Here is a 21907-nt window from a genome sequence, read left to right on the forward strand (position 1 = left end):
CATGACCACTGGCAGGACATTGGGCACTGACCTGCATGATTCGCTGTCCATGGTGGGTGCTGAGGGAGTGGAATGCCTCTCGGTTCTGGTCCGGGGTGGAGTTGATATGCTTTGCTTGCTGAGTGATGGGAGTGCAGTCAATGACACTGTGCAGAAGCCAGCAATATTTGTGCTCACTCCCCTTGCTTCACTCTAGCAAGAAAGAATGGAATGGAATTAGCTCACTTTAAATAGAGAGGCCCAGTGACTCCCTTCACAATAATGTACGGTTAACTGGGAGGTGGTGCTCATATCTCCAGACCCCGCCTGGAAAGAACCAGACACAAGACAGTTAATCATCACCTTCACAGCCAGTGGCAAGTCCTTGCTCTGCTGTGAGTTTAGTTGTGATTGAAGGGGATGGTACATGTCAATGAGGATATCACCTCACACCTTGTTTCTCACTGAGCTTTGAGTTTGCTCGGGTTTGCTCGTTGAATACCCGAGGGAGATATGGCCACTTGGTGAGGGTGAATGGTTATGGCTCTCCCTCCTCCTCCTCCCTCTTGCAGCAGTTTGTCCTACTCCCTGCCCATTCTCCCTGTCATACTGTGATCCCATGTCTCAGAGCAGCTAATTTCTGCAGAAGCTTTCAAGTCAATGAGAAGTTCTTCAGTAACCCTGACACTACTCCCTCTAAACATCTGCACCTTCAAACTGTAATAAGCAAAGTGCACTTTACCATAGCAACAGCCAGAAGCATTAACCAGTAACTGCCCTGCAAATAGTTGCTGAAGACTTTAACTGGTGTTGGTCTGGTCCTTCCTAATGCTGGTCAGATGTTCAGCTTTGCGAGATTGAGGACATTTGCTCAGAGCGTTAAGCTTCAAGATGGCAATGCTGGCACACTGATTGACATCACGTTCTGCCTGCTTTGCGTACCAGGTGGCAGATATTCGCTGCATGCACACTAATGCCCTCATCCATATGATATCCGGTTCATTCCACAAGAATGCACATACAGGGCTGGATTCTCCAACCTCGCCCACGGCTGGGATTCTCCAGTCCCGCTGCAGTAAACAGAGATTTGGCCGAGCGCCAAATTCTCCATTCTCGGAGTGGGGTGTGAACGGCTGGAGAATTCCAGCCTCAGTCTTGCCATTTTTGAATCATCTGTAGTACCCTAAACTTGCCCTAACGAACCCAGTTTCTCATCCACCAGGTATGCAACCCTTGCAATTTGTATCCATACAACCCATTTGAATGCTTTGAACAGTAAGAGTAAACTCTACACAATTGTTTTCTGACTCTCTGCACCATTGTAAATATCACCCTTAGCAAAACTAGCAACTGGTATGAGCTTTGTGTGTGAAATGTCTGTTCAGTGTACACCTTTGCATGGTTTGATTTTGATTTGATTTGATTTATTGTCACATGTATTAGTATACAGTGAAAAGTATTGTTTCTTGCGCGCTATATAGACAAAACATACCGTTCATAGAGAAGGAAATGAGAGAGTGCAGAATGTAGTGTTACAGTCATAGCTAGAGTATAGAGAAAGGTCAACTTAATGCAAGGTCAGGGAGAATGGGCAGGGAGTAGGACAAACTACTGGAAGAGGGAGGAGGAGGAGGAGGGAGAGCCATATCCATTCATCCTCACTAAGTGGCCATATCCACCTAGGGTATTCAGTGAGCAAACCTGAACCTCAGTGAGAAACAAGGTGTGAGGTAATGTCCTTGCATGGTTTTACAATGAGGATTTATAAACTCGAGGAAGATTGGTCCTAAACAAAATCTATCTGGTAGAGCTATCCTGGAAAGTTACCCAAAGGGTGAAAGGGCAGTGTGTGCACTTAGGACATTGCATCATCACTTATAATAAATCTATTGAGCCGCAATCTGTGTCTAGGGGAAAGAAAATGCTGATAACTTGTTTAACAAATGCCCACTTAGAAAAACATAGCATGTACAATAAGCAGAATACATCAGCAAGTGTTGCATTAACAGTAAGTAAACCACTCTTCATCTAGTTTATTTCATGCTCTCCTTGCTATTACTGATAGCTTAGTTTCAGGTAATTCACTATCACCACAGTACTTAGTCCTTGACAGAATGAATACTTTGAGTGTTCTATGAATCTGGAGCATTGGATGTTTTTGCAGATTCAGGTAAACAGTAAGTTGAGTTATTTCTATAACTTAGAACTTTGAACAAATATCGAAGATACATTTTGAAAATAAAAATGAGAGGATGGTCATTTATTGCAGCATTTTAATTACAAATAATTTAAAATGTATTTGTTTTCATTCTAAAGGTGTAACGTCGCCTAAAGAAGTTGCAAAAGTGTTAAAACAAATCTGTAGCTGCCGGCAAAAGTTGGAGGGGAAACATAAAGTTCTGTGCCTGTTTTAATGTAGTGATCCGCAGTTATCTAAATCGGTGAAGTGGACAGCTCACAATTGTAGGAGGTTTCTGGAAGGGTGGCAGACATCCGTTTGATTTTTTAGCAGAGAGCTTTGCTTGATCTCATGTTCTCGGCACAGGTCCTGCCCAGATTTGCACCTTGTAAGAGGACATCGGTGACCTGATCCAGTCCAATGCAGGTAGTCAGAGGTGATAAAAACCCGTAGATTCCCCCAAAGAATATACTGAGTGGCCAGCCTATAAAGAACAGCACAATAAGCCAGAAAAGGGACCACATGAGCTCCGAGCAGCTAGCCATGTCGTTCTGGAGGTTGATAAACTGGATCTGGGTGAATTCCAAATACTGAAGTGAGGGAAACAGAAATTGTTTAAAGAGTACACCACAGTCACCAGGCAATACATGTTGCACTAAACAATGACGCAAATATTTTTCCTTATACAAACACTTTAAGGCACATACTAGATACTTATGGTGGACATACAACACATATGAGTGATTCAATATTCTGTAAATACAAGCTGCCATTGTGTACAGATCAGCATTATGGCATCACATTGTGTAACATCAAAAAAGTAATATTTGATGTAGTTCCCTATTGACGCAATGCAGTCCTCATGACTAATCAGGAAAGGTATTTGGGGAAGTCAGCTTACCATCATTATTGATATATTTTCAATACACCATCAGCATTTCTATGTTAAAGTTTAAAGTTTATTTATTCGTGTCACAAGTAGGCTTACTTTAACACTGCAGTGAAGTTACTGTGAAAATCCCCGAGCCGCCATACTCCAGCTCCCTCACTGAGGGAGAATTTAGCATGGCCAATGCATCTAACCAACATGTCTTTCAGACTGTGTGAGGAAATCGGAGCACCTGGAGGAAACCCACGCAGACACGGGAAGAAGGTGCAAACTCTGCATAGACAGTGACCCAAGCCGGAATCGAACCCGGGTCCCTGGCGCTGTGCGGAGCAATGCTAACCACTGTGCCACTGTGAAAACAAATAAAAATGAACTTTGCTTTCAAAACTTGTGAAGAGACAAGCTCTATGATGCCACGTGTCATCATAATGTGAAAGAATGATGTCACTCCTTATATAACATTCACTTTTAAAACAAATTTTGAAATCACAATTTTAAAAAATTGAAGCCAATATAATATTATGTTGCCGCACCGATGGACATTTCCAGTCAAAAATGCTGTGTCACTCCTAGCTGTGTATTTTGCAATTTAAATGGGTCTGTGACTAAGCTTCGTTAATAGACACAGTAAAACAAGCACACCGAATAGGTTTCTCCAACCAGTGTTTATTTTAAAAAAAAATTCCTACTGAAGCCTTCACTCCTCTCTTTCTTCTGCAAAGACATTGTAGTTGAATGATCAAAGGAGAGAAGGCTTATTAATAGCAAATGTTTAGAATGTTATCAATAAACTGTTGCTGCATCACCATTCTCTCCTTTAATCTTTGTTCAGTTATTTTGCTGCCCTATTTTCAGATCAGCAATACGTGACAGAACAAAATTGCCTCACATGTCGCTGAGATGGGAGCAACAGAGCGCATTATAGAATCATAAAATGGTGACAGAAGGTGGCCATTCGGTCCATCATGCCTGTGCTGGCTCTCTGCAAGAGCAAATCAGCCAGTTCCTCTCTGCTGCCTTTTTCTCCATGTAGCCCTGCAATTTTTCTCTCTTAAGGTACTTATCCAACTCCCATTTTAAAGTTGTGACCAAATCTGCTTCCACCACATGTTGTTGTAAATTGGGACCTCCACTCTCCATCTAAACCTCTCAAGCAAGAAGCTGTAAACTTTAATGCACAATTCAACCAAACTAAGTTTTAAAAAAAACCACATTATTGGCAATGAAACATCCATCAACATTGATACATCTTATGGTAAGTTTTCCATTTGAATAACAATGGAACCAATAGTCAAAGACTGTTACCTTTGATGGACTAAGTAATTTGTTCAATAGATCGAAGACTACAACACCTCCTTTGTTGAAACTTTGGGGTCACTTCCTCGCCAGTACTTTAACAGCACAGACAGCCGGACTCTGTTTGGAAAAGTAATCAATTCAAAGTACAGGACCGTCAATAAGAACCTGCTGAGAGAGCAGTTAGTTTACTGCTAGCCCTCATGTGGCAAGTGACACAATAAATCATTTCTCCACAGTAGGATGTCACAGAGGCAAAGTGACATGACAGTGACATCACAAAGCAATGTATTTCAGCGATAACCACCCTCACCAACACTATTTTAGCCGACAACTTGTATAAACATGGTGCAATTTGTATTTGAAACAATACACACTATTGCAACGTTCCAACAACTTTTCCAGCAGCTGGTGAATGCAGAGCAATTGCTTTCAGCCAGAGGACCTGCTTCCAAAATATCCAGAGTTTGTCCTCTGGAGCGATGAAAAATATGTTAAAATACTTTACTGCGACAACAATAACTTAATTTCTATAGTTACTCGACCATCACCCATCAGGGTGCTTAGATACAACAACTATTTTGATTTGATTTATTATTGTCACATGTATTAACATACAGTGAAAAGTATTGTTTCTTGCGCGCTATACAAAGCATACTGTTCATAGAGAAGGAAAGGAGAGGGTGCAGAATGTAGTGTTACAGTCATAGCTAGGGTGTAGAGAAAGATCAACTTAATGCAAGGTAGGTCCATTCAAAAGTCTGACAGCAGCAGGAAGAAGCTGCTCTTGAGTCGGTTGGTACGTGACCTGACTATTGTATCTTTTTCCCGACAGAAGAAGGTGGAAGAGAGAATGTCCGGGATGCATGAGGTCCTTAATTTTGCTGGCTGCTTTTCCAAGGCAACGGGAAGTGTAGACAGAATCAATGGATGGGAGGCTGGTTTGTGTGATGGATTGGGCTACATTCACTTTTGTAGTTTCTTGCAGTCTTGGGCAGAGCAGGAGCCATACCAAGCTGTGATACAACCAGAAAGAATGCTTTCTATGATGCATCTATAAAAGTTGGTGAGAGTCGTAGCTGACATGCTAAATTTCCTTAGTCTTCTGAGAAAGTAGAGGCGTTGATGGGCTTTCTTAACTATAGTGTCAGCATGTACTTGCATTTCTATGACACCTTAACATTGCAGGAGTATTATCAAACCAAATTTGACACGAGCCCGCAAAGAAGATATTAGGTCAGGTCACCAAAAGCTTGGCCAAACAGGTAGGTTTTAAGGAACGTCTGAAAGGAGGAAAAAGAGGGAGAGAGGCAGAGGTTTGTAGGTAGAAAATCCAGAGCTTAAGGCCCAGGTAACTGAAGGCACAGGTGCCAGCAGTGTCCTGTTTAAAATCAGGGATTCCCAAGAGACCAGAATTAGAATATCACAGACATGTCGGAGGGTTATGGGGCTGGAGGAACTTACAGAGATAGGGAGGGATGAGGCCATGGAGGGATGGAAAATGAGGATGAGAATTTTAAAATCAAGTCATTGCTTAACTGGAGACCAGCATAGGCCTTGGGCTGCTGGATGAACAGAACTTGGTGGAAGTTAAGACAAGGGCAACAGAGCTTTGGGTGACTCCAAGAGTAGAATACCAGAGACAGATAAGGGATGCACAGGAACAGTCATGTCTTGACGTAGCAAAGATGTGGATGAGGGCTTGTTTCAGGTGCAGGTGAGTTGCAGCGAGGTGGAGTTGGATGATGTTACAGAGATGGAAACAGGCAGACTTAATGATATGTGGCCGGAAGGTCACCTTGGGTCAAATATGAAACCAAAGTTGTGAAAAGTCTGGTTCAGCTTCAGATATTTGCCAGTAGGAATGGAGGCAGTGTTTGGGAGGAGAATCTGTGGATGGGACTGAAGACAATGGCCTGAATTCTCCATAATTTGTATGGAGTTCTGTGTAGGGGGATGGCCTTTAAAAATGGCGCTCCGATCTTTAAAATACAAAGAATCCTTCTTACTGTGTTTACCCCAGTCCAACGCCGGCATCTCCATATCCTGAATTCTCCAGCCATTCACGCCCTGCTGCCGCTGCCAGCAAGGATGGAGGATTTGGCGCTCAGCTAAATCTTTGTTCACTGCAGCGGGACTGGAGAATCCTGCTGGCATGAATGGCCGCAGTTTCTTCAGTCTTCCTAATATTTAGTTGCAGTCCCTCGGGGTGGTGCCGGGAGTGCAGTGCCCCTGAGTACCAGAGTTTAGATGTTTCTATGGGGACAAGCTGCGTGCAACGGTAGGGTTCCGTATGAACTTCTGTGTATGGGGATGGCCTTTAAAAATGGCGCTCCGATCTTTAAAATACAAAGTTGCTGGTGGGGCAGATTCAGTCAGAGCCTTCCCCGTCAGCACGATGTCATGGGACCCACCCCTTGCCATTTTATTAATGTTCCCAATGGAATGGCAGAGAAAGCCATCATTGGTCATAGAATCATGGAATTATAGAGTGCAGGAGAGTCCCTTTGGCCCATCAAGTCTGCACCAACAGATGAGAAACACTTGACATCCCACCTAATCCCATTTACCAGCACTTGGCACAGAGCCTTGAATGTTATGATGTGCCAAGTTGGCCCAGCAGGTTCAATACCACTTTTCTGCCCCCCTGTCACACTGCCAAATACAGCAAAACGTCTGGGTATTTGTCTGTCTAATGTCAGTTATGGACTAACTCTAATTAAAAGTTTATTTATTAGTGTCACAAGTAAGGCTTACATTAACACTGCAATGAAGTCACTGTGAAATTCCCCTAGTCGCCACAGTCCAGCACCTGTTCGGGTCAACGCACCTAACCAGCATGTCTTTCAGAATGTGGGAGGAAACCAGAGCACCCGGAGGAATCCCACACAGACACAGAGAGAACGTGCAAACTCCACACAGACAGTGATCCAAGCCGGGAATCGAACCCAGGTCCCTGGAGCTGTGAGGCAGCAAGGTCATGTTAACACTTAGTGATACATGGCATCATCCAGATCAGGCAGCTCCTGTCCAATCAAGGCAAACATGTTTCGAGAGTTTTAAGGCGTGTTTTTAAAGAAGTGATCAATAAAGGTTTATATACAGATAAAGGGATGCAAGTGTGTAGGAAGGGTCAGAAAGTATTCCGTCATCATTGCTTACATGAAAATGGTTATAAAAATTCAAGCATTTTGAATAAAGGAGAAATTAAACAGAATAGAGGAAAATTAAATGTGTTGAATAACAGTCTGAAAACAAAGCATCAGAATAAGTGGGTACGGCTTGGATTGAAGAGTTGAAAGTGGTGTCTGTGCAAAGCCAACTTTGTTCTCTCTCTCGCTGCACATCTCTAATAGCAGGATTTGGGCGTGACAAACACTGCATCAAATGTTGTTAATACCATCAATGTACGGTGTCTGGCAGAATGTGAGGAGGAGACTCCAGATCTCAAGAATGGCTAGACTTTTGGCAGATGTTAAAAAAAGGAATCATGAAATAATGTCTTTGGGATGAAAAATAAGGAATATAAATTAAAAAGTGTTGAAGAATCTCAATCAAATTCAAATTCAAAGGTATTTTTAAAATTTCACTTCATGCTCATGAATCTGACAGAGTGGATCAACCAACCTTTATAGAAAATATTCAGGACATTGAAATCATGAGAATGAAAACAGCAAGCAGGCTGTAACAAGACTTCATCACTTTTACAGTCCCTTCCCCTTGCAATAAAGGCCAACATTCTAGTTGCCTTCCTCATTGCTTGCTGTACCTGCACGCTAACCTTTTGTGATTCATATAGGATGACACCTTCACCAATTTGACTCATCCAATCTATATGAAGATTAAAAGCATCCAGTTATTGCAATCTCTTGTTTTACAAAACCCAATAAATCTTGTTTGTGCTCAGTCCTACGATGTCACTACTGTCAGGGGATCTGCAAGTGACTCCCACCAGTGATTTCCTTCCTTTAGTGTTTCTTATATTTACCCAAACTGATTCTACACTTTGATCTTCTGAACTAAGATCATTTCTCACTACTGTACTGATTTCTTCCTTTATTAAAGAGCTACCCCATCCCCTTCTCCCCCCTATATCCCTTGATCCCTTTAGCCCCAAGAGCTATATCTAATTTCTTCTTGAAATCACACAACGTTTTGGCCTCAACTACTTTCTGTGGTAGTGAATTCCACACATTCACCACTCTCTGGGTGAAGAAATTTCTCCTCACCTCAGTTCTATAAGATTTACCCCTTTTTCTCAAATTATGACCCCTAATTCTGGACTCAACCACCATTGGGAACATTCTTTCTGAATCTACCCTGTCTAACCCGGTTAGAATTTTATAAGTTTCTATGAGATCCCCTCTCACTCTTCTAAACTCCAGCGAATGTAATCCTAACCGACTTAGTCTCTCCTCATTATACAGACCTGCCATTCCAGGAATCAGCCTGTAAACCTTCGCTGTACTCCCTCTATAGCAAGGACATCCTTCCTCAGATAAGGACACCAAAACTGCACACAATACTCCAGGTGTGGCCTCACCAACGCCCTATAAATTTGCAGCACAACATCCTGACCCTTAAACTCAAGTCCTCTCGCTATGAAGGCCAACATACCATTTGCCTTTTTTACTGCCTGCTGTACCTGCACGCTTAGTTACAGCGACTGATACATGAGGACTCCAAGGTCTCATTGAGTATCCACTTCTGTCAATTTACACTCATTCAAATAATAATCTGTTTTCCTATTATTGCTACCAAAGTGGATAACCTCACATTTATCTACATTATACTGCATCTGTCATACAGATGCCCACACAGTCAGACTGTCCAAATCACGCTGAAGCATCTCTGCATCCTCCTCACAGCTCACCCTCCCACCCAACTTTGTATCATCTGCATATTTGGAGATAATACATTCAGTTCCCTCTTCTAAATCATTAATATATATTGTGATTATATGGCAACTTCTGGATTCCAGCATTTAAGACCTATCAGACCCAGGCTAATCCAACCACGATGTGGAGATGCCAATGTCAGACTGGGGTGGGCACAATAAGACGTCTCACAACACCAGGTTAAAGTCCAACATGAAATCGTTGTTGATTGTCGGAAAAACCCATCTGGTTCACTAATGTCCTTTAGAAAAGGAAATCTACCATCCTTACCAGGTCTGACCCACCTGTGACTCCAAAGCCATAGCAATGTAGTTGACTCTCAACTGCCTTGGGGCAATTAAGGATGGGCAATAAATGCTGGCCAGCCAGCAACACCCATGTCCCTCAAATGAATAAAAAAAACACATATGCACTAACGTGTAAAGAGTAAACACTGCTTGGGTCCAATTGCCCTCACGGCTATATTATATACGCTGGGATAAGCAATCCTACAAATAAAAAGATGACAATGAACAAGCTTTCCAAAGGATTAACAGATGAAAGATCATCTCGACCTGAAACATGAACTCCGTTTCTCTCCACAGGTGCTGTCGAGTATTCCCAGCATTTTATTAAATTTCAGATTTCCAGCATCCACATTAGAAACATAGAAACATAGAAAAACTACAGCACAAACAGGCCCTTCGGCCCACAAGTTGTGCCAAACACATCCCTACCTTCTAGACCTACCTATAACCCTCCATCCTATTAAGCTCCATGTACTCATCCAGGAGTCTCTTAAAAGACCCCATTGAGTTCGCCTCCACCACCACTGATGGCAGCCGATTCCACTCGCCCACCACCCTCTGTGTGAAAAACTTCCCCCTAACATCTCCCCTGTACCTACCCCCCAGCACCTTAAACCTGTGTCCTCTCGTAGCAGACATTTCCACCCTGGGAAAAAGCCTCTGAGAGTCCACCCGATCTATGCCTCTCAACATCTTATACACCTCTATTAGGTCTCCTCTCATCCTTCGTCTCTCCAAGGAGAAAAGCCCGAGCTCCCTCAGCCTATCCTCATAAGGCATGCCACTCAATCCAGGCAACATCCTTGTAAATCTCCCCTGCACCCTTTCAATCTTTTCCACATCCTTCCTATAGTGAGGCGACCAGAACTGAGCACAGTACTCCAAGTGGGCTCTGACGAGGATCTTATATAGCTGCATCATTATCCCCGGACTCCTAAACTCAATCCCTTGATTGATAAAGGCCAGCACACCATACGCCTTCTTAACCACCTCCTCCACCTGCGGGGCTGATTTTAGAGTCCTATGGACCCAGACCCCAAGGTCCTTCTGATCCTCTACAGTACTAAGAGTCTTTCCCTTTATATTGTACTCCTTCATCCCATTTGACCTACCAAAATGGACCACGACGCATTTATCTGGGTTGAAGTCCATCTGCCACTTCTCCGCCCAGTCTTGCATCCTATCTATGTCCCTCTGTAACTTCTGACATCCCTCCAGACTATCCACAACCCCACCAACCTTTGTGTCATCGGCAAACTTACCAACCCATCCCTCTGCTTCCTCATCCAGGTCATTTATGAAAATGACAAACAGCAAGGGTCCCAGAACAGATCCCTGGGGCACACCACTGGTGACCGACCTCCATTTAGAAAAAGAACCATCTATACCCACTCTCTGCCTCCTTTGGGCAAGCCAGTTCTGGATCCACCGGGCAGCAGCCCCTTGGATCCCATGCCCTCTCACTTTTTCTAGAAGCCTTGCATGGGGGACCTTATCGAATGCCTTGCTAAAATCCATATAAACCACACCTACCGCCTTCCCTTCGTCAATGTGTTTAGTCACATTTTCGAAGAACTCCACCAGGCTCGTAAGGCACGATCTGCCCTTGACAAAGCCATGCTGAGTATTCTGGAACATACTAAACCTCTCTAAATGCTCATATATCCTGTCCCTCAGGATCTTCTCCATCAGTTTACCAACCACTGAGGTTAGACTCACCGGTTGGTAATTACCTGGGGCTTTCCCTATTCCCCTTCTTGAAAATAGGAACCACATCTGCAATCCTCCAATCCTCTGGCACCTCTCCCGTCTCCATCGGCGACGCAAAGATGCGCCAGAGGCTCTGCAATCTCCTCCCTCGCCTCCCACAGTAACCTGGGGTACATCCCATCCGGACCCAGCGACTTATCTATCTTGATGCGATTCAAAGATTACAGCACAACCTCTTTCTTAAAGTCCACATACTCAATCCTTTCAGTCCACCGCACGCCCGCAGTACATCCACCCAGGTCTTTCTCTTCTGTGAAAACCGAGGCAAAATACTCATTGAGCACCTCTGCCATTTCTACTGGTTCCGTACAGGCTTTCCCGCCTTCACCTTTTATAGGCCCTATTCCTTCACGTCTCATCCTTTTACTCTTCACATATTTATAGAACGTTTTAGGGTTCTCCTTAATCCTACCTGCCAGGGCCTTCTCGTGACCCCTTCTGGCTCTCCTAATTTCCTTCTTTAGTCCCTTCCTACAAGCCGTATAATCTTCTAAATCCCCATCTTCGCCAAGCTCTCTGAGCCTTTTGTACGCTTTCCTTTTCTTCTCGACTAGGTCCCGCACAGCTTTCGTGCACCACGGTTCCTTTAAGCGACCAACACCTCCCTGTCCGCTCGGAACGTTGTCCTGTCGAACTCGAGACAGACATTCCTTGAAAAACTGCCACCTCTCTTCAGTACATTTCCCCAAGAATACCTCCTTCCAATTTACTCCTCCAATTTGCTGTCTGATGTCTTCATATTTCCCCTTACTCCATATAAACACTTTCCTAGCTTGCCTGATCCTCTCTTTTTCCAATGAAAGCCTAAAGGAGATAGAGTTATGATCGTTATCCCCAAGATGCTCTCCCACTGAGAGATCTGACACCTGTCCAGGTTCATTGGTCAGTATCAGATCAAGTACGGCCTCTCCTCTTGTAGGCTTGTCCACATGCTGTGTCAGGAAACCCTCCTGAACACACCTAACGAACTCTTCCCCATCCAATCCCCTTACCCTAGGGATATTCCAATCAATGTTTGGGAAATTAAAGTCTCCCATCACAACAACTCTGCTATTACTGCATCTCTCCAGGATCTGTTTCCCTATCTGCTCCTCCACCTACCTGTTACTATTGGGCGGCCTATAGAAAACTCCCAGCAAAGTGACCGGCCCCTTCGCACTCTGAACTTCCACCCGCAGAGACTCGGTGGACAATCCCTCCACAGCATACACCTTCTCTACAGCTGTGACACTATCCCTGATCAGCAGTGTCACTCCACCCCCTCTCTTGCCTCCCTCCCTGTCCTTCCTGAAACATCTGAATCCCGGCACCTGGAGTATCCAGTCCTGTCCCTGAGACATCCAAGTCTCCGTAATGGCCACCACATCACACTTCCAGGCATCGATCCACGCTCTGAGCTCATCCCCTTTATTCACTACACTCCTGGCATTAAAGTAAACACATCTCAATACTTTGGTCTGAGCTCTCCCCTTCTCTATTCCCTGTCCATCCGTCCTCTTGCACTGCCTATAACCCTTCTCTGTTTGCGAGCTACCTTCCTCACTCTCAGTCACCTCATTTTGATCCCCTCCCCCCAACCTATCTAGTAGCCTTAGCCAACCTTCCTGCCAGGATATTGGTCCCCCTGGGATTCAAGTGCCACCCATTTTTTGTGTACAGGTCACACCTGCCCCTGAAGAGGTCCCAATGGTCCAGGAACCTGAATCCCTGCCCCCTGCACCAGTCCCTCAGCCACACATTCATCCTCCAACTCACTCCATTCTTGTCCTCACCTTCCCGTGGCACAGGCAGCAATCCTGAGATTACTACCTTTGTTTTCCTCCTTCTCAGCTGTCTCCCTAATTCCCTCTACTCTCTTTTCATGACCCCTTCCTACCCACATCAGCGGTACCAATATGTACCGCTACCTCCAGCTCCTCTCCCTCCCACCTCAGGATTTCTGGGACTCGCCCAGCGACATCCTGGATCCCAGCCCCAGGGAGGCAGACCACCATGCGAGACTCCCGCCTGCCTTCGCAAAATCGCCTGTCCGTCCCCTTGACCATCGAGTCCCCGATTAATACTACCTTCCTCCTCTTTTCCTTAGCCCTCTGAGTGACAGGGCCGGACTCCACCCCGGAGACACGGCCACTGCTGCTTCCCCGAGGCGGGCTGTCCCCCCCAGCAGTACTCAGGCAGGAGTACTTGTTGTGTAGGGGCACATCCACCGGGGTGCTCTCAATCACCCGAGCTTTACCCTTCCTGGCCGTCACCCACTTGGCCTCCACCCGTGGCCCTGGTGTGACCACCTGATGAAAGCTCTTGTCTATCACCTCCTCATTCTCCCTTAACAGCCTAAGATCCTCGAGCTGCAGTTCCAGCTTCCTAACACGGTCCCTCAGGAACCGCAGCTCGACACACCCCTCACAGGTGTGGATGTCCGGGAGGCCAGGTGCCTCCAGGACCTCCCACATACTGCACTGCGAACAACACACTGGCTTAACACTCATATTTCACCCTTTCTACCAAGGTACACAGAGAAAAGTAAATTAGAAATTAAAAAAAAAGAAACTCACCCCTGCTCGCCCTTTCCCCCGAAGCCCTGTGAGCCAAAGCCCTTACAGCTTTCACTCTGCTTCCCACTCACTCCCCTGCCCGCTCCTGATGCTGCCCGCTCAAAAGTGTGGCCTGCTTTTAAACCCTCCAAAAATCTTCCCAGGCTTCTCCTGGGCCTACTTCCTGTTTTGGATTAAAAAAACCTCAGATTCTTTTACACAACTTTAACTGAAAAATAAATAAATAAGTCACATGCACAAACACACTGCCTTACCCTCAGCCTGCTCCTGTGGAACAATGAGGCTGAAACCCCAAAGGAAGCCCTTTTTATACCCTCCAAAAACCTTCCCAGGATTCACTTCCTGTTTTGGATTTAAAAAAACCTCCGATTCTTTTACACAACTTTAACTGAAACATAAATAAATAAGTCACATGCACAAACACACTGCCTTACCCTCAGCCTGCTCCTGTGGAACAATGAGGCTGAAACCCCCAAGGAAGCCCTTTTTATACCCTTCAAAAACCTTCCCAGGCTTCACTTCCTGTTTTGGATGAAATAAACCTCTGATTCTTTTACACAACTTTTACTGAAAAATAAATAAATAAGTCACATGCACAAACACACTGCCTTACCCTCAGCCTGCTCCTGTGGAACAATGAGGCTGAAACCCCAAAGGAAGCCCTTTTTATACCCTCCAAAAACCTTCCCAGGCTTCTCCTGGGCCTACTTCCTGTTTTGGATTTAAAAAATCCTCCAATTCTTTTACACAAATTTAACTGAAAAATAAATAAATAAGTCACATGCACAAACACACTGCCTTACCCTCAGCCTGCTCCTGTGGAACAATGAGGCTGAAACCCCCAAGGAAGCCCTTTTTATACCCTTCAAAAACCTTCCCAGGCTTCACTTCCTGTTTTGGATGAAATAAACCTCTGATTCTTTTACACAACTTTTACTGAAAAATAAATAAATAAGTCACATGCACAAACACACTGCCTTACCCTCAGCCTGCTCCTGTGGAACAATGAGGCTGAAACCCCAAAGGAAGCCCTTTTTATACCCTCCAAAAACCTTCCCAGGCTTCTCCTGGGCCTACTTCCTGTTTTGGATTTAAAAAATCCTCCAATTCTTTTACACAAATTTAACTGAAAAATAAATAAGTCACATGCACAAAGACACTGCCTTACCCTCAGCCTGCTCCTGTGGAACAATGAGGCTGAAACCCCCAAGGAAGCAATTTTTATACCCTTCAAAAACCTTCCCAGGCTTCACTTCCTGTTTTGGATAAAATAAACCTCCGATTCTTTTACACAACTTTAACTGAAAAATAAATAAATAAGTCACATGCACAAACACACTGCCTTACTCTCAGCCTGCTCCTGTGGAACAATGAGGCTGAAACCCACAAGGAAGCCCTTTTTATACCCTCCAAAAACCTTCCCAGGCTTCTCCTGGGCCTACTTCCTGTTTTTGATAAATAAAACCTCCGAATCCTTTACACAAATTTATCTGAGAAATAAATAAGTCACATGCACAAACACACTACCTTACCCTCAGCCTGTTCCTGTGGAACAATGAGGCTGACACCCCCAAGGAAGCCCTTTTTATACCCTCCAAAAACCTTCCCAGGCTTCACTTCCTGTTTTGGATTTAAAAAAACCTCCGATTCTTTTACACAACTTTAACTGAAAAATAAATAATTAAGTCACATGCACAAACACACTGCCTTACCCTCAGCCTGCTCCTGTGGAACAATGAGACTGAAACCCCAAAGGAAGCAATTTTTATACTCTCCAAAAACCTTCCCAGGCTTCACTTCCTGTTTTGGATTTAAAAAAACCTCCGATTCTTTTACACAACTTTAACTGAAACATAAATAAATACGTCACATGCACAAACACACTGCCTTACCCTCAGCCTGCTCCTGTGGAACAATGAGGCTGAAACCCCCAAGGAAGCCCTTTTTATACCCTCCAAAAATCTTCCCAGGCTTCTCCTGGGCCTACTTCCTGTTTTGGATAAGAAAAACCTCCGATTCTTTTACACAACCTTAACTGAAAAATAAAGAAATAAGTCACATGCACAAACACACTGCCTTACTCTCAGCCTGCTCCTGTGGAACAATGAGGCTGAAACCCTCAAGGAAGCCCTTTTTATACCCTCCAAAAACCTTCCCAGGCTTCACTTCCTGTTTTGGATTAGAAAAACCTCCGATTCTTTTACACAAATTTATCTGAAAAATAAATATGTCACATGCACAAACACACTGCCTTACCCTCAGCCTGCTCCTGTGGAACAATGAGGCTGAAACCCCAAAGGAAGCCCTTTTTATACCCTCCAAAAACCTTCCCAGGCTTCACTTCCTGTTTTGGATTAAAAAAACCTCAGATTCTTTTACACAACTTTAACTGAAAAATAAATAAATAAGTCACATGCACAAACACACTGCCTTACCCTCAGCCTGCTCCTGTGGAACAATGAGACTGAAACCCCCAAGGAAGCCCTTTTTATACCCTCCAAAAACCTGCCCAGGCTTCTCCTGGGCCTACTTCCTGTTTTGTATTAAATAAAACCTCCGAATCCTTTACACAAATTTATCTGAAAAATAATTAGGTCACATGCACAAACACACTGCCTGACCCTCAGCCTGCCCCTGTGGAACAATGAGGCTGAAACCCCAAAGGAAGCAATTGTTATACTCTCCAAAAACCTTCCCAGGCTTCACTTCCTGTTTTGGATTTAAAAAAACCTCCGATTCTTTTACACAACTTTAACTGAAACATAAATAAATAAGTCACATGCACAAACACACTGCCTTACCCTCAGCCTGCTCCTGTGGAACAATGAGGCTGAAACCCCCAAGGAAGCCCTTTTTATACCGTTCAAAAACCTTCCCAGGCTTCACTTCCTGTTTTGGATAAAATAAACCTCCGATTCTTTTACACAACTTTAACTGAAACATAAATAAATAAGTCACATGCACAAACACACTGCCTTACCCTCAGCCTGCTCCTGTGGAACAATGAGGCTGAAACCCCCAAGGAAGCCCTTTTTATACCCTCCAAAAACCTTCCCAGGCTTCACTTCCTGTTTTGGATTTAAAAAAACCTCCGATTCTTTTACACAACTTTAACTGAAAAATAAATAATTAAGTCACATGCACAAACACACTGCCTTACCCTCAGCCTGCTCCTGTGGAACAATGAGACTGAAACCCCAAAGGAAGCAATTTTTATACTCTCCAAAAACCTTCCCAGGCTTCACTTCCTGTTTTGGATTTAAAAAAACCTCCGATTCTTTTACACAACTTTAACTGAAACATAAATAAATACGTCACATGCACAAACACACTGCCTTACCCTCAGCCTGCTCCTGTGGAACAATGAGGCTGAAATCCCCAAGGAAGCCCTTTTTATACCCTCCAAAAATCTTCCCAGGCTTCTCCTGGGCCTACTTCCTGTTTTGGATAAGAAAAACCTCCGATTCTTTTACACAACTTTAACTGAAAAATAAAGAAATAAGTCACATGCACAAACACACTGCCTTACTCTCAGCCTGCTCCTGTGGAACAATGAGGCTGAAACCCTCAAGGAAGCCCTTTTTATACCCTCCAAAAACCTTCCCAGGCTTCACTTCCTGTTTTGGATTAGAAAAACCTCCGATTCTTTTACACAACTGTAACTGAAAAATAAATAAATAAGTCACATGCACAAACACACTGCCTTACCCTCAGCCTGCTCCTGTGGAACAATGAGGCTGAAACCCCAAAGGAAGCCCTTTTTATACCCTCCAAAAACCTTCCCAGGCTTCACTTCCTGTTTTGGATTAAAAAAACCTCCGATTCTTTTACACAACTTTTACTGAAAAATAAATAAATAAGTCACATGCACAAACACACTGCCTTACCCTCAGCCTGCTCCTGTGGAACAATGAGGCTGAAACCCCCAAGGAAGCCCTTTTTATACCCTCCAAAAACCTGCCCAGGCTTCTCCTGGGCCTACTTCCTGTTTTGTATTAAATAAAACCTCCGAATCCTTTCCACAAATTTATCTGAAAAATAAATAGGTCACATGCACAAACACACTGCCTGACCCTCAGCCTGCCCCTGTGGAACAATGAGGCTGAAACCCCAAAGGAAACAATTTTTATACTCTCCAAAAACCTTCCCAGGCTTCACTTCCTGTTTTGGATTTAAAAAAACCTCCGATTCTTTTACACAACTTTAACTGAAACATAAATAAATAAGTCACATGCACAAACACACTGCCTTACCCTCAGCCTGCTCCTGTGGAACAATGAGGCTGAAACCCCCAAGGAAGCCCTTTTTATACCGTTCAAAAACCTTCCCAGGCTTCACTTCCTGTTTTGGATAAAATAAACCTCTGATTCTTTTACACAACTTTAACTGAAACATAAATAAATAAGTCACATGCACAAACACACTGCCTTACCCTCAGCCTGCTCCTGTGGAACAATGAGGCTGAAACCCCCAAGGAAGCCCTTTTTATACCGTTCAAAAACCTTCCCAGGCTTCACTTCCTGTTTTGGATAAAATAAACCTCTGATTCTTTTACACAACTTTAACTGAAACATAAATAAATAAGTCACATGCACAAACACACTGCCTTACCCTCAGCCTGCTCCTGTGGAACAATGAGGCTGAAACCCCCAAGGAAGCCCTTTTTATACCGTTCAAAAACCTCCCCAGCTTCACTTCCTGTTTTGGATAAAATAAACCTCTGATTCTTTTACACAACTTTAACTGAAACATAAATAAATAAGTCACATGCACAAACACACTGCCTTACCCTCAGCCTGCCCCTGTGGAACAATGAGGCTGAAACCCCCAAGGAAGTCCTTTTTATACCCTCCAAAAACCTTCCCAGGCTTCTCCTGGGCCTACTTCCTGTTTTGGATAAATAAAACCTCCGAATCCTTTACACAAATTTATCTGAGAAATAAATAAGTCACATGCACAAACACACTGCCTTACCCTCAGCCTGCTCCTGTGGAACAATGAGGCTGAAACCCCAAAGGAAGCAATTTTTATACTCTCCAAAAACCTTCCCAGGCTTCACTTCCTGTTTTGGATTTAAAAAAACCTCCGATTCTTTTACACAACTTTAACTGAAACATAAATAAATAGGTCACGTGCACAAACACACTGCCTTACCCTCAGCCTGCTCCTGTGGAACAATGAGGCTGAAACCCCCAAGGAAGCCCTTTTTATACCCTCCAAAAACCTTCCCAGGCTTCTCCTGGGCCTACTTCCTGTTTTGGATTAAATAAAACCTCCGAATCTTTGACACAAATTTAACTGAAAAATAAATAAGTCACATGCACAAACACACTGCCTTACCCTCAGCCTGCCCCTGTGGAACAATGAGGCTGAAACCCCCAAGGAAGCCCTTTTTATACCCTCCAAAAAGCTTCCCAGGCTTCACTTCCTGTTTTGGATAAAAAAAACCTCCGATTCTTTTACACAACTTTAACTGAAACATAAATAAATACGTCACATGCACAAACACACTGCCTTACCCTCAGCCTGCTCCTGTGGAACAATGAGGCTGAAACCCCCAAGGAAGCCCTTTTTATACCCTCCAAAAACCTTCCCAGGCTTCTCCTGGGCCTACTTCCTGTTTTGGATTAAAAAAAACCTCCGATTCTTTGACACAAATTTATCTGAAAAATAAATAAGTCACATGCACAAAGACACTGCCTTACCCTCAGCCTGCTCCTGTGGAACAATGAGGCTGAAACCCCAAAGGAAGCAATTTTTATACTCTCCAAAAACCTTCCCAGGCTTCACTTCCTGTTTTGGATAAAATAAACCTCTGATTCTTTTACACAACTGTAACTGAAAAATAAAGAAATAAGTCACATGCACAAAGACACTGCCTTACCCTCAGCCTGCTCCTGTGGAACAATGAGGCTGAAACCCACAAGGAAGCCCTTTTTATACCCTCCAAAAACCTTCCCAGGCTTCACTTCCTGTTTTGGATTAAAAAAACCTCCGATTCTTTTACACAACTTTAACTGAAAAATAAAAAAATACGTCACATGCACAAACACTGGAGTTTGGCTTTTATTTAACAGGTCTCCTTATTCATCAATAATTTTCAATAACATTCCGTATGTATAGACAAGGTACATGGGCTGGCTACAGCAGGTTATAACTTTGTTGTAAACTGTCACTTGCTTTAACCATGTCCATCAAGCGATAGATAACATTAAAACTGTTTGTGACTTGATACTTTGCAAATGGTCGAAACAATATAAGTGAATTATACCCACCCACATTGTCCAGCCTATCCAGATAGGCAGTAACATTAAAGATCATTAATATTAAACAGGTCATTTATAACCTGGAGTTATTTATTACCAATATTAAATCACAAAAGTACATATTCAATGATTCAATGTAAAAAAATTGTGCCAAAGTTATGGGATTGCAAGCCCAAGTTTTCCATGATGGGGAGATTCTGGCGTTTGTCTGGGGTGGGCACAGTAAGAAGTCTCACAACAGGTTTAGCTAAAGTCCAACAGGTTTATTTGGAATCTCAAGCTTTTGGAGCGCTGCTTCTTCATCAGGTGAGACACTCAGATCTCCAGGCCAATATCGACTCAGACAAATCGGAACGGGTTAAAATTGACGTTAAAAATGAAGTGGGAACTGAAAAAGTGAAAATAATGAAGGGCGGGGGGGGGGGGGGGGGGCGTCGAGCAGGAGCGGCCCAGGCTGGTTCCTTTCAGGAGAAATTCAGTGACTTTGTCCAGACCCACGCAGGTGCTCAGAGGAGAGACAAAACCGTAGAGGAAGCCCAGGAACATACTGATCGGCCAGGCTAAGTAAAGGAGAGCCAACAACCAGAAAATGGACCAGAGGACATCCTTCACACTCACACCCATGGCCAATGGAATGTGACACGATATTGTTCTGGATTAGCTCCAAGGCTTGGGGTAGAGACGGAGAAAGAACAAATACATGAGTTAAAGTCGCCTTGGTATATTTAAAGTGGGAATTGTAAAGAGGACAAAACTCTCAATACTCAGGCAGCCACAGGCAGGGAGTGTAAGGTTTGGACAGTAAGTACATCAGGGATATCATATCCCAGAGTCAGAGGAAAGTTTGATGGTGAGAAACTCAGTTTTAACAGTGGGAACAAGGTCAGCCACCTCCAGCCAGAGCGAGTGGGGTTCCCCTGTATCGTTTCAAGAGAGTTACTTCTCCTTAAGGTGTAAGGAGCGAGAAGAATCATCCCCCCCAAAATAACCCCATTGAATAGATCAAAGACTCAGCCGCCCTCTTTCCAACCCCCCATCCCTCCGGCAAGACAAGGGAGTGGGAGGTTAAATCTCAACTCAGCCGGTTGCAATGTTGCAGAGTTTTACAGTAAAGGCAGTCCTGGAGTCAAAATTAAACTAACTTGTCTCAAACACGCTTACCTGATGAACTCGGGAGTCTCAGTCACACCATCCACATCCCCGTGTTATCAAATGTTTGCTCACTGCTCTTGATAAGAGTTTCTGTTTTGCCTCATGACTCTGGAATTTGCATATTGAAATCTAGATGCGACTTGCTTACTAAAGGTGGAATGTGTTTTTAAAAACATTCTCTGAAAACCGCAGTAAAAAGTTCAGGCAACTGTTTCTGAAACCACTGACTATTGGCAACGAGCTGAAACATCGTCAAACATATAACTTTCTCATTGAAATTTATGCGCAGAATATCTTTTGAAAGGTAACTTGAAGACTAGGTGCAAGTAACAAATGCCTGGGCTTAATGATAACTTAATATCATTCCTATAAAGAAATCAGCAATCTGTGGGGCATCTGAGATATAACAACAGTTTTTTTTCTCTACAAGAACATAGGTACAGGAAAACATTTAGTCCCTCGATAGAATGGAATCATAGAATCTCTACAGTGCAGAAGGAGGCCATTTGGCCCATGGAGTCTGCACCAACTCTCTGACAGAGGGTTGTGAATCTTTGGAATTCTCCATCAGAAAGGGCTATGGAAGCTCAGTCATTGAGTCTGTTTTGTAGCTGACAAGCTATAGTCTAATACAAA

At 43.8% G+C, this 21907-nt stretch overlaps 1 long non-coding RNA gene across 1 annotated transcript; it reads right to left on the minus strand.

Annotated features, from left to right (window-relative positions):
- Nucleotides 1-1390: 1390 nt before the first annotated feature.
- Nucleotides 1391-21373, minus strand: LOC144506797 (uncharacterized). Its single transcript, XR_013499962.1, has 3 exons — nucleotides 21281-21373; nucleotides 4353-4463; nucleotides 1391-2748 (listed from the first exon to the last, which is right to left on the minus strand). It is a non-coding gene; the product is annotated as an uncharacterized LOC144506797 (long non-coding RNA).
- Nucleotides 21374-21907: the final 534 nt, after the last annotated feature.

Source organism: Mustelus asterias, chromosome 18, assembly GCF_964213995.1.
Source record: "Mustelus asterias chromosome 18, sMusAst1.hap1.1, whole genome shotgun sequence".
NCBI classification, from domain to species: Eukaryota; Metazoa; Chordata; class Chondrichthyes; order Carcharhiniformes; family Triakidae; genus Mustelus; species Mustelus asterias.